Raw genomic sequence first — 12,392 nt, 5'->3', positions numbered from 1 at the left:
ACCCCTCCTGTGCTCGGGAACCTCGGGGACCAATATAGTATATGTCATGTTCAATTATTCTGTGAAAAAAAGCCAGAGGTTTCTCACAATTCAACACCCCATTAGCCGATAATTCAGCACAGATTCTCATCTAATGTGACGATATTTTATACAAATTATTTCGGACAAGAATTCAGTCCCTAATAACATTGATCTTCATAAAATTGTCTCCGGGATCTGGTCTCGGGTCCCTGTGCTTCTGCTCATTGCTGCAAACAAAGCGGATGACGGGCCACGGATGACCTTGTGGCCCAGAGCCCATGGGAATGCAGTGGGGCCAAGGCTCCCGGGGCACGGTCTGCAGCGCCCTGGGAGCACGTCCAGGACCCACGCCCAGGAAGGACGGTCCACAGCCCCCATCCCCCTCCTTCCAGTGAGTGCCCTTCAGGTCCGCTCAGCTCCCGGCCCTTTGTTGCACAGTTTGGGGGAATCTTCTGGTTCCCAGGATGCATGAGGGATGAAGGCCAGTGGACTGTGCGTGCCTGTTGACGGGCACCCACGGGCATTTGACCAAAGATTTATCGCGTGACTCAGAGACAAGCACGGCCATTGCCCTAATACGTTATCAGGCTTGTTGAAATATCAATTTTGCACATGGCTTCACATGGCTGCCTGTGGCCCTGCTCAGGCCTATTACTTAATTCTTCTGTCATTAAGAAATCCAATCTCTGATTCCAGTGGCATTGGAGGGGGCAGGGGGAGGCGGTGGCTAATAGACCTTGAACCGTCTGCTAATTACAGTTCCTCAAACCCGAGTGAACATGGAAGCGAATGAAGGAGGTGGAGATGAGAGCCAGGACTTGGCTTGCAGGAGCAGAGCCCAGGCGTCTTCAGGGGCCTAGGTGCCATCCAGCCTCTGGCCCCGACAGGACTGAGCATGGCAGGCAGGATTTCCGCAGCCTGCCACCCCAGCACCAGGGCCACGGTGCCTGCAGGAGTCGCGTAGGATGCCCGTGTCCTCTGCATTCGCAGCCGTGCCCCTGGGCCCTGCGCGGCCTCGGCTCCATGGGGCGGAATCACTCCAGGGCCCCTTCCCTGGTTCTGAGACCCCTCTCCCCTCCCTCCGCTCAGGACGCCCTTGGAGTGATGGATGGCGTCGTGAAGTGCCAGCCCTCTCCTCCTCCAGAGGGAGGTTTGTTGACAACAGCTTTCTATACCCCAAGCCCCTTTGTAATTGAGGACACTAATTTATTTCTCCATCCTGTTAGCTCCACGCTAAGCAGGTCCCAGCCCTCTGCCGACCATTAATCATCTCCATCCCCCTTTGAAGCCCTTCCCGAAGGGGGGACACTCGGCGCACCTGCAGGAGGCTGCTCACTGCCACATCGCTATCTATTCACAGCCCAGTGGACAAGGCAGGTTTTTTAAAGAATAATCCCCAGCCTGAATGACCGTAAACAATGGACTCTCTCTGGGACCTGGCCCGCAGCTGCCCCACTCCCCTCACAGGGACCCCGCGGCCACACTTCAATCCAGGGCTTTGTTCGCAGCTGGTGCTCATCGGCAGTCTGGCCCGTGACCAAGCCCAAGTACCTGTTTGGGCTCCAGCTTCAAGTTCCTGTTTGTATTGTTGGTAGTCTTCAAATAAATGTGCCTTAGACAATAAGAAGGAGGCTGGCAGAGGGCTGGCCCTGTCCCCTCCGTGGAGCTGACCCTTCCTCATCTGGGTCTCAGTAAAGCCCAGGGAGCCTGAGGTTCCAGCTGTCCCCACACGGCACCAGGTTCTAGACAAGCAGTTTCTTCTCAAGCAAGATGTGTGTTCAGGTCTTCAGCATTACCAGGGTCTCTGCCTGGAAGTGCTTGTGGCCAGTGGAGACAGCGAGGAGTGCTTGCGTCCTAGGTCTCGGGCCGCAGTGAGCCCAGTGAGCAGTGGATCCAAGACATCGGCCTATTCACAGAATCAAGAGATCCAGGAAAAACTATGGAAAAGACTCCACTTAATGAGAGATTTTATCATTTATCAATTGTTATTTGCTTACAAAGGAAGTGGACAGAATGTCCTAAAAGTCACTTAACTTTGGTTATAGGAAAATATAGCAGGATATGAAAAGTCAGTATGGGAAAGGTGGACCTGTCACTGGCCTTCATTCATCTTTCTGCCTTTCATGGTTAGTTCATCCATCCATCCATCCATCCATCCATCCATCCACCTATCCACACATTTATTCACCTACCCATCCATCCATCCGTCTTCCTTCCATCCACCTATCCACCCACCCATCCATCCCTATATCCCTCCCTCCATCCATCCATCCATCCACCTATCCACACATTTATTCATCTATCCATCCATCCATCCGTCTTCCTTCCATCCTATCCACCCACCCATCCATCCCTATATCCTTCCATTCATCCATCCATCCATCCATCCACCTATCCACCCATTCATTCATCTACCCATCCATCATCCATCCATCTTCCTTCCATCCATCCATCCACCCACCCATCCATCCCTCCATCCCTCCATCCATCCATCCATCCACCTACCCACTCATTCATTCATCTACCCATCCATCTATACGTCTTCCTTCCATCCACCTATCCACCTTTCCATCCATCCATCCATCCATCCATCCATCCATCCACTCATACATTCATCTACCCATTTACCCATCTGTCCATCCATTGATCTGTCATCCTTCCATCCACCTATTCATTCATCTACCCATCTACACATCTACCATCCATCCCTCTACCCATCATCCATCCATCCATCACACTTCTATCCACCCATCCACCTATCAATCCATCCATCCTCTCATCCACTCATCCACCCATTTACCCAACTGTCCCTCTATCGATCCACCCCCCTTCTATCCACCCATCCATCCATCCATCCATCCATTCATCTGCCCATCCATTCCTCCATCCACCTATTCATCCATCCACTCACCCATCCACACATCCATCCTACTGCTTTCTCAGTGTCAGGCTTCTGTGGGAGGCTGTGCACAGAACCTAAGGGGCTGTGGCAGGATGTGCTCTGGATCTCCCAGGCTTTCTGTGGGCCTCACAGTTCCAGTGGCTCCCACCTCAGAGTTTGGGAACCAAGAGAGACCATTCTGCTACCTCCAACACAGGCCTCCTTCCTGTGCACCCCATCCCTGTCCACTACTGTGGGGATCTCCACGGCGCTGGAGAAAATTTGCTGAAACCAGTTAGGAGGCCACAGTAGAAGTCCATGGGAGAAGATTTGGTGACTTGGATCCATGTGATGAACACAGGTTTGTAGGAGGCAGCATCATTCAGAACCCGGACTGAGAGGATGAGGGAGCAGCTGAGAGAGGGATCTGGGTTATGCTCAGGTGTTGGCTTGAATGAATGGTGGAAGTTGGTGCCTTTGGCTGGGATGGGAATAGAAAGAAGGGTTGATTTTATATGGAGGTGGCAATTTTCACTGGACTATAGGTTCACGAGGTCAGGGACCATGTCTACCTTGTTTCCAGTGTATTCTGATGCTGGCACAAATTTCAAAAGGTAGTGTTTGTGATTGTGCTTTCACTGAGAGTCTCCCAGTAGGTGCAGCTCTGTGTGGCCAGTGACAACCCCCATCAAGTGTGCTCCCCCTTAAAGCTCAAGGTCACCTGCAGATTCTTAAGAGGTATGTCCCCTTTCTTTGGAATACCAAGACCAAGTCCTCTCCACCCGTGGGGTTATATCAAACCACAAGGATGACACAGGCTCTGGGGTAGTAGTACTCCCGTCCTGCTCCCATCCTAGAATCCTGGGTCCACCAGCTAGCACTCTAAGCCCCAGCTTCTGCATCTGCAGTTTGAAAACAGTCCTAACTGGCTCACATGGTAGCTGGAGGACGAGATGGAATGATGTATCTAACGTGCCTGGCACCACAGGAACTCAAAATGCCTGTGTTGTCACTGTCATTGGGAAATGAATATCAGTGGACCTCCCTGTGTCCCCCTCCACCCCTACAAATACTGTCTAATGCATGGGGTGCCCAGCAAGAGCTTCCCCCAACGAACTGTCCACGAGGACAACACCTACCTCATAGCTTGGTGACTGCAGGTCTCCACACATTTCTGTCCCCTAACACACAGGGAACATCATAGGGGGTGCCCCGTGATCTCCCACCTACCACAGAGCTTTCCATGTTAATGGTGAGAAACGCAGAAGGGTCAGATTGTGGGAGTCCTAAGTGCTCGGGTAAGCAGAGGTCAGGGACATGCAGCTGACTCAAGCAGGTGGCCTCCACAGTGTCCCAGGGAGGGGGGTGTCCCAGAAAGCCCAGCGGGAAATCCCAACCACTGTGGCCACCTCATGGGGTGGGCTGGCAGGTCTGCCCAGGGGTGACAGCAGTAGGTGCACAGGCCCCTCCTCCCAAAATAGGGGACCACTTTCCAGGTTGGCCGTCAAAGGATGCTGGTCCCTGATCGGTGGAGCCATGAGGAGCTTTGGGCTTTGCTGGAATCTCAAATAGGATCTGAGCCGGGGTGGGACTGCTGTGTCAGAATTCAGAATAGTTGAAGGGGCTTCTGAATAATGGAACACAGCCTCGCATTCTGTGTTTAATTTCCCTCACGTGGGGGCAGGGCTCAGATCGCACTGGGGTCCCTGACCCACCAACAAACTCTCTGATGATTTCTCTGCTCTAGTGCAGACAACAGCCTAATTTAAGTAGCTCATCTCACCCATATCCTTTGACCCTTTACTAGAAGAAGAATGAGAAGAAGGAGGAGAAGAAAGAGAAGAAGAAGAAGGAGAAGAAGAAGAGGAGGAGGAGCTGTTTCTCTCCCCACTGGTTTTCTTTGAACCAGGATGGAATGTTCCCACCAGCTTCTCAGGGCAGAGGCTACATTCGCCGGGCGCCAGGTGTGAGCCGCCAGCAGACGGAAGGAAGGGGGGCCCATACCCCGCTCTGCCCAGCAGCCAGTGTGATGGGGGCTGACCCTTGGCTTTCTGCCCACATGGCTTGGGAAGCCCGGAGGCTTCAGGTGCAGACAGGTGCCTGGCTGGTTCTGGTCCCGGTCGTTTCCACAGACCGAGCTGCCGCTCACATTCCCAGGTTGGCCAGAGAGTCCGGGGCTTCTGTTCTCTGGGACCCTGACCCTCCAGGAGGGAATAGACCACCCCTCTGGGAGCTAGAGGCATAATAAGGACCCTCTCACCTCCCTGCAAGCCACCCAGAATGGAGAAATGGTTCGTGCCGAGAGCACAGGATGTTGCTCTCATGGCCCCTAGAATAAAATCCCCAGGCTCCCAGAGTCCTGAGGGACCCAGCCCATGGCAGCCCAGCTGACGGCCCGCCCGCCTCCCCTCTGCCTCTCAAGCTTGCACCCACCCACACGGGGCCCTGGAGTGCAGGGGGTCTGCCCCTGGCTTGATCTCTCTGCACAGACGGACCCTTCTCAGAGGTGTCCTCCTGCCCCGACCCCCCAGTCACTCACTAATTCAGCTGCTTTGTCTCCGTCATCACTATCTGAAATCTTTCAGGACTTTAAATGTTTTCATTAGTTTTGTGCTGTTCACTATGCATCTCTAATCTGCAAGCCTCACTGGGACAGACCCGCCTCTGACTTATTCCTGTGGTTTTCCCAAGACCTGGAGACGTACCTAGCGAGCGCTCGGCAATGGTCACCTACTCGTTGAGCAGACACCAGCTGTGACATTCCGGCTGGATGTCTGCAAAGGGGGCACTCTGGGTTCCCGGAGCCCAGAAACACATCCTTCTGCCCGGCCACGCTGTTCCTTGGAATACCTTCTCAGGGAGTGCGACAAAATTAGGAGACATCCACGCACAATTCCAAATTGTAGATATCCACCCTCAGGGAGGGGGCAGATGCCCCACTCTTCACGTGCGGGCTGTGTATAGTGACCGCTTCCCCGCAGGGCAGATGGAAACAGGAAAGAGGAAAGTCACAGTGGAGATGCTGATGGACACTTCTCGAGGGGGCCAGGGCATCAGGTCACGTGCCAGACTTGGTAACTGTATCCTTGATATGATGACATAAGAAGGGCACCTTACCTCTGGGGTCTTCCCCCCAAACCCCACAACCCCAGTCTACTCATAAGAAAAACATCAGACAAACCACAGTCGAGGGACGTTCTATACATGTGCCCAGAGCCCCTTGAAACAGTCAAGGTCATCAAAATCAAGGGATGTCTGGGACACTGTCCCAGCCCAGAGGACCCTAAGGAAATGTGACGCCTAAATTTTGCATGGATCCTGGCAGGAAAAGGAAGTCAGAGAAACGCGAAGGAATTCTAAATAACATATAGACTTATTTAGTTAGCAACAGTGTATAAATGTTGATCATTATTTGTAACAAAGTCACAATAACATTCCAGGATGGCAGTAACGAGACAGGGTGGGGATCCACCGGAACTCTGTGTTATCACAGTGCTTTCTATAAATCTAAGTGTTTTAAAATAAAATGTTAATTTAAAAATGCCTATGCAGGGCGCCTGGGTGGCTCCGTCGTTAAGCGTCTGCCTTCGGCTCGGGTCATGGTCCCAGGGTCCTGGGATCGAGTCCCACATCGGGCTCCCTGCTCGGCGGGAAGCCTGCTTCTCCCTCTCCCACTCCCCCTGCTTGTGTTCCTGCTCTCGCTATCTCTCTCTCTGTCAAATAAATAAATAAAAATCTTTAAAAAATAAAAAAATAAAAACAAAAATGCCTATGCACAGATATGTTTACTGAAGTGTCACTTAGAACGAAGGGATGGCTCTGTGCATCAGGAGCCACCTTGTAATGTACTACCACGGGACCACGAAAACGGACAACCAGAAGCTCAGCTACATCCCAACGTGCTCAGATTTTAAGTAGCTGGAAAAGCAGAATTTGGACACTCCACAGAGAGATCTTTGCAATTCTGCACTATGCGGTATCTAGAAAATTGGAGGGAAGAGGCACCAAGGTGGGCACTGTGCCCTCTCCTGGAGGCGGGAGCCCTAGCGGTCCAGGGACCACTCACCGTTTCACTGAAAAATGAGTGTGCACGTGAGCAGGTGGAGACCGTGGCGGGCAGGCCGAGGTCGCGCACCCCGGCTTCCTCCGCAGCTGCATGCTATTTCAGGAGCAGGACGCAGACATAATGTAGTAGAACTGAGCTAGAGAGACTCTGTATTTATTGCTAGCACCATCGAATGCAGTAAATCCTCCGGCCTCATTTTGCTAAACACACCACCTTGCAAACCGTGAGCCTCTAAAGCGAGCATGAACGTCCAGGCCCCAAGAATGAGCTTTGGATCTGACACCATTCCAGACGCTGCCTGCTCTCTGCAGCTTTGCAGGAGAAGCCCAGGAGCCACCGCGGCCAACAATAGGCCAGTGCGTGCCCATCCTATTAGGAGGCATCTGCCTTCTCTGCTCTGAAGATTAAAAATTTTGGGAGTAAATCCAGGTCTTGTCTGACATGACATTCTGGAAGCGAGAGCTCAGAAACTTTTGTACTCCGTGGTAATAGGATAACATGCTACAGCAGTTACAGTAATTGCCCGGCCCTCCCTGCTCGCTCACATCCCAGAGATGCGCGTGCTCACAGCTGCAGCCTCGGTGGGAACCAGCTCTGAGGACGGAGTGCCAGGCAGAGGCGGGACAGTCGCTCAGAGAGGACGTTGTTCAACGTGAACGTCATTAAGGACGAGAAGAGCCAGCTCGCCGTCATCCCTTCGCAAAGCCGGGATGGGGTCTGACCGCCCGCCTGCTCCTGGCCCCGGGCGCAGAGAGACGGTGGGATCCCGGACGAGCACGTCGTCACTTGCTCAGCACTTGCTCAGCACGCGGCTTTGGACCAGGGGCCCCTCAGGTCTGAGCTTCAGGTTCCTGTCCCAGGAGCTGTCACAGCAGGTGGACTTAGCGTCCAGGTGGCTGTGACAGGTGCAGTGGGCCTCCCCGTTCGGGCCACTCTCGGCTGTGAGTGCACAGAAAGGGAAACTTCAGAAGCTGCACATCCGCAGTGGTCAACAGGGTGACAATGTGCATTTTGAACACAGATATTACAAGAGGGAGACCAAATCCAGGCTTTCCTGATGCGAAGGAAGGCCAGGAGCCAGGAGGCGGGGGCCCCATGAAGATGGCTGAGTGTGTTTTCAGACGAGAAGGTTGGCAGGCAGGTGTGTGTCCAGGGCTATGGATGAGCCCTGGACCCCTGCCCTGGCCTCCAGGTCACAGGGGTTTGGTCTGACCCAGTGGCAGACTCTGCTCCAACCTGGAACTCCCACCGTCCCTCAGCCCCAGGCTGGAGACCTCACATGGCTTTTCTGATTCCAGTTTCTCTTCATCTGCATCCCTCTGCCCTCACAGCTGGGGCTCCCGAGCCTGCCCACGGCCAGCTGGGCTCGTCTGCCGGAGGCTTCCAGAGACGCCCTCCCAGGTGCCGGGGTGCCGTCTGACTGCCCCTAAGGTCAGATGCCGGGAAGGACCGAACACCTGCCTCTCCACCTTCTCCTGACGTGACCAAGGGTCATGCTGCCCCCAGCAGGACAGAGCATATGCTCATGTGTCAGCTGCACTGGGCTCTCCGCTGGTTGTTCAAGACGGAGGTGGGGGAGCTGGGGGGAGGCAGACAGATGGAGAGACAGACAGACAGGAGGGAGGGAGAGAGAGAAAGGAATGACGTGTCATCCTCCAGGAGCAGAGTCTGCAGGCTTGTCGGTCAGTTCAGAGAAAGGCCCGAGAGGGACACCAGCAAGTAAAGAAACCATGTTTCTATGCAGCAAAGAGACAAGTTCTGGCTCAGGGCACTCAACCAAACTGCCCCTTAGCAAACCCCGACCACCCTGTCCTCCCGTCCCCCCTTCAGTCCGTGCTCTGCAGTGCTCCTGGGTCATTCCCACTGCCCTGCTCTGAGTGAAGCCCACCTTCCGGCTGGTTCCTCCTCCTGCAGGTCCAGGCCTGATGCTGATGTCCAGACCCCAGCGTCCAGTATGGACAGTCAGGTCAGGATGCCTTGGACTCCCCGTGAGCCAGAGCTCAGTGTCCCGTGTTCACACATGGGTGGAGGGTAGATAATTAGATGGAGAGATAGATGACAGAGAGAGAGGATGGACTGACAGACAGATACAGAGGCAGGTGGATGGGTGGGGGCATCAGCAGGATAGGTGCTGGGGGAGGCTTCCTCCCTGGGGGGGCACAGCCCTTGCCCCTCTATGCTGCTCCTATAGAGGAGAATCCGGAGCCGCCTCAGGGCCCAATGAAGGCCAGAGCTTCCTCTACCAAGTGCACACGTGGGTCACGTATGTGCACACCCTCACAGTCAGAAGCCCCCGCTGGACCTGGCCGCGTGCCCGCCCCACTTCGGCCACCCCCACTCCTGCTCCTCCACAGCGCTCGCCTCAACACTGAAAGCCTGGCCCTCGGGAGCCGGAGCTGCCCCGAGACCCTGGGGGTGTCCGCTTGGCTACAAGCTCCTCCCCGGGGCCTCCCTCGCTGAAAGCAAAGGCCTCCGGTGCCGTATCCTCTCTCTGAAGGGAGCCCCAGGGGCCCGTGCGGGCCGCTGGCTGGGAAGATGCACCAGGCTCCTCGCCAGTGGCAGCCTCCTGAGCTCACGTCCCCCCACCACCCTGGGACAAGGGACCGGCCCCCCTCCCGGCTGTCTCCGCAACTCACGAGTGTCTCAGAGAACCCTCCACGTGCCCCTTGCCCTCTCTGGGTGGAGATGGCTGTAACCAGACACCTGGTGTTTAGGGCTACGGGGGAGTGGGGTCGGGGCAGCTCCAGGAAGGGGTATGGATGCCTGTCAACTGTGGCTTCTGGTGCCCTGGGTGCCATGCCAGCAGGCTGGGGATGGGGGTGCAGAAACATCCAGAAGGCAGGTGGCAGGACGCCCGCTGCCCTGGTTACCGGAGGTTGTGGGCGCTCTGCCTGGTTCTGACTTCCATGGACAGAGTCCCGTTTGGATCTGCGGCCCTGTCTCACCGACCTGGGGGACCTCAAATGACTCCCCTGGGCCTGGTGCACCTGAAGCCGAACCTCCCATCCAGCGATGAGCGTGGAGCAGACCTTTAGAAGGAAGAACCCACCTTCAGGGGCCCATCTGTGTTTCTACAGAAAGTCCCTGAGCCGTACTGAGCTGGAGATGGGGGTCGGCCCGACGGGGAAGCCAGGACACTAAATGATGCAGCAGGCTTCTGACAAATAGCCTCCTAAGAGCTCGGAACGGACTCTGCGACGCTCCCACAGGGCACTGGGTCCCCACCCACTGTCCCCACTTATCAGGCTTGGCCTCCCGTGGATGGTCGCTCAGACAGGAGAATGGCTGTCTGGGCCCTGGGTCAAGGGCTCATCTGTAGTTGGGGAGAAGCTGCTATGTTCATGGCAGAGGACAGAGGGCAGTGCCCGAGCCCTGCCAAGTGAATGGCATGGGCATTCCCTGGGGGAGACAGATGCCCGCGGTCTGGGTAATCAGGGTGGCTTCCTGGAGGAGGACAGAAAGAGGAAGATGGAGAGGTGCCATGTTCAGCCATTTCTCTCCCCCAAATAGAGCTCTCTTGAGAGGACGTGTAAGCGAGGCTCTGAAAAGCAGCTTTGAGAGGACTCTGCAGGGACAGAGGGAGGCATCAGATGGGGTCACGTGTCTAGATGGTCAGCCAGCAGCGTGGAGCCTCCCGACGGCCTTCACTGAGGACACAGCCCGGACATGGCACACCGGGAAACTTCCACCTGAACCATCGGATTCTGGAGATCATGCCACTGAGCGCACCGGCCTCATCCCCCCAGTTCTGTAATGAGCTCATGTTCAAAGCTGCGAGCGTGCCCCTGGGCAGACTCGGGGGCCAGGGAGGGAGGGGGGCACCTTTCTTCACTATTCGTAGCGAATGCTCTTCATCGGAGCACTGGTGTATAGGAGTGGGGGAGAGGATCCCATGTGACCCGTTATCTACTTGTCTATTTTGGTGACACCTCATCTATCTGCCGTCATCGGGATGGGCTGCGCACCCTACATGGGGTTTCCCCATAGTGGGGTTTTGCTCCGTTAGGCCCTGGGACTCCCACGCTACCCCCACTTCCATTCCCCATTAAACCCCTTGGACGGAAACAAGAGGGCATCCTGCAGGGAGCCAGCTGCAGAGCTGGGGCCACCACGTGTCCCTCCACCGCACACGGGACCACATCCATGCCGTGAGCTCAGAACTGCCTCCTGTAGCCACAGCTCCCCGTGGGACCCACAGACAGATTGGGTCGGAGCGCAGCCCCCAGCAAGCCGTGTCCGCGATCCCTGGGATGAGCTGGGCGAGCCGCCTCGGGAGGGTCCCAGAGCTCAAGGCGCTCAGGCTCTGGGAAGTTCTCCATGACACTGAGGTTCCTGAGACCCCCTTGAGCGACCTCAAGATGAAGCCTCGTGGTGAGCGGCCCTTTCCTCTCTGGCTGCATCTTGCTGCCTCACACTTTCACGCAGACCTGCACACGGTCCGTGTCTCTGTGGGGCACATGTCTGTCTGGGTGCAGGACTTGGGGGTGCTCAGAACTGAAAGGTGTGAGCTGGCGACAACTCTACCCCGGGCAGGAGTCTCTGCACCTCCTTCTGCCTCCCGGTGCACCGAGGCCGCTGCAAGGTGTCCCGCCGAGATGGGGGTGCAGGGCCTCTGGGGCCCTTGGGGGCCCCCGACTTTGTGCTTGTGTATTAGTCCTGGTCCTCCAGAACCAACAGGTGGTGTGAGCATAGGTCTAGGTACAGATATATAGACATACAGTGTAGATACAGACGAGACAGAAGAGACACACATTTATTAAGAGGCATTAACTCCCGCGATTGCGGAGCTGAGACGTCCGGGGTCAGCGTCTGCCCTCTGGAGGCCCAGCAGAGCCTGAGTCGTCTTGAACCCCAGCAAGAGCCTGTGTTTCCGCTCAAGTCCAAAGGTAGGAGACAAAACATGACATTTCGGCTCGAGGCGGCCAGGCAGAGTGAGAGTGAATTTGTCCTTCTTCTGCCGCTTTCTTCTGTTCAGGGCATCCAGGACCCGGCGCCGCCAGCCCGCCATGGTGAAGGTGACCCGCTCGCCTCGGTCCACAGATCCAAATACTAACCACGCCGGAGACACAGACTGATGCGGAAATAAGGTTCCTCGGGATATCGGGGCGCCCCGAGGCCCCGATAGCTTGACACATAAAACTGAGTGTGGCCCTTGGAGGCCAGAGCTGCTCCCCTCCCAGAACCCGTGTGCGGTGTGTGCAGGGGGGAGTCTCCCAGCCACCCGCCCCTCTACTTCCCTGCCAGGAAGCCAGAGCCAGGCGGAGTGTGAGCCCCTGCTGACCCCGCACACAAAGCCAGGCTCCAGCAAGGAAGACGGCCGTGGGGTCTGTGCACTCCATCCCTACAGCATGGAGACAGAAATGGCCAGGGTGGGGGGTCCCCAAGTCCACTCACCACCAGCCCCACCTCCAATGTCCTGCCTGG

The sequence above is a fragment of the Mirounga angustirostris genome, unplaced genomic scaffold (genome assembly GCF_029215605.1).
Source record: "Mirounga angustirostris isolate CCGP_5_RB_7025 unplaced genomic scaffold, mMirAng1.0.hap1 SCAF_5, whole genome shotgun sequence".
Lineage (NCBI taxonomy): Eukaryota > Metazoa > Chordata > Mammalia > Carnivora > Phocidae > Mirounga > Mirounga angustirostris.
The sequence above is the reverse complement of the archived record's forward strand: the minus strand, read 5'-3'. Positions refer to the sequence as shown.